The sequence below is a fragment of the Carlito syrichta genome, unplaced genomic scaffold (genome assembly GCF_000164805.1).
Source record: "Carlito syrichta isolate Samal-C Ts95f unplaced genomic scaffold, Tarsius_syrichta-2.0.1 Scaffold316463, whole genome shotgun sequence".
Classification (NCBI taxonomy): domain Eukaryota; kingdom Metazoa; phylum Chordata; class Mammalia; order Primates; family Tarsiidae; genus Carlito; species Carlito syrichta.
In genome coordinates this window covers 339,716-340,161 of record NW_007260559.1, presented here as the reverse complement: position 1 = coordinate 340,161, position 446 = coordinate 339,716, and the positions used below count along the sequence as shown (strand labels likewise).

At 67.9% G+C, this 446-nt stretch overlaps 1 protein-coding gene across 1 annotated transcript in view; it reads left to right on the top strand.

Annotated features, from left to right (window-relative positions):
* Window positions 1–446, top strand: part of ZBTB11 (zinc finger and BTB domain containing 11) — a 36,642-nt gene that overhangs the window by 738 nt on the left and 35,458 nt on the right. The window lies entirely within an intron of this gene.

The window sequence follows — 446 nt, the reverse complement described above, 5'->3', positions numbered from 1 at the left end:
GGGCCCGCGAGGAGTTCGGAGCTGCTCTCCGGCTGAGAAGCGTGTCGTCCGGGCCTCTCGTTTCCGAACTGGCGGGTGGGCCTGTCTTTTATTTATTTCCTGAGTCGGAGTCTCACTCCGTCGCCCGGGCTAGAGGGCAGCGGCACGCTCCCGGCCACCGCAGCCGCGACCCGCTGGGCTCCGGCGGTCCTTCCGCCTCAGCCTTCCAAGGAGCCGGGACCACAGGCGCGCGCCACCACGCCCGGCTCCCTTTTCGGGATTGATTGTAGAGACGAGGTCTCGCCAAGTTGTTGCCCGGGCTGGTCTCGAACCCTGGGCTCAGGCAGTCCTCTCTCCTCCGCTCCCCAAGTGCTGGGATGGCAGGCGTGAGCCACCGCGCCCGGCCCTATTGCCCCTAGAGCGGCGGTCCTAGGCGTTTGGGGCGTCAGGGACCCGCGTCAAGAGGA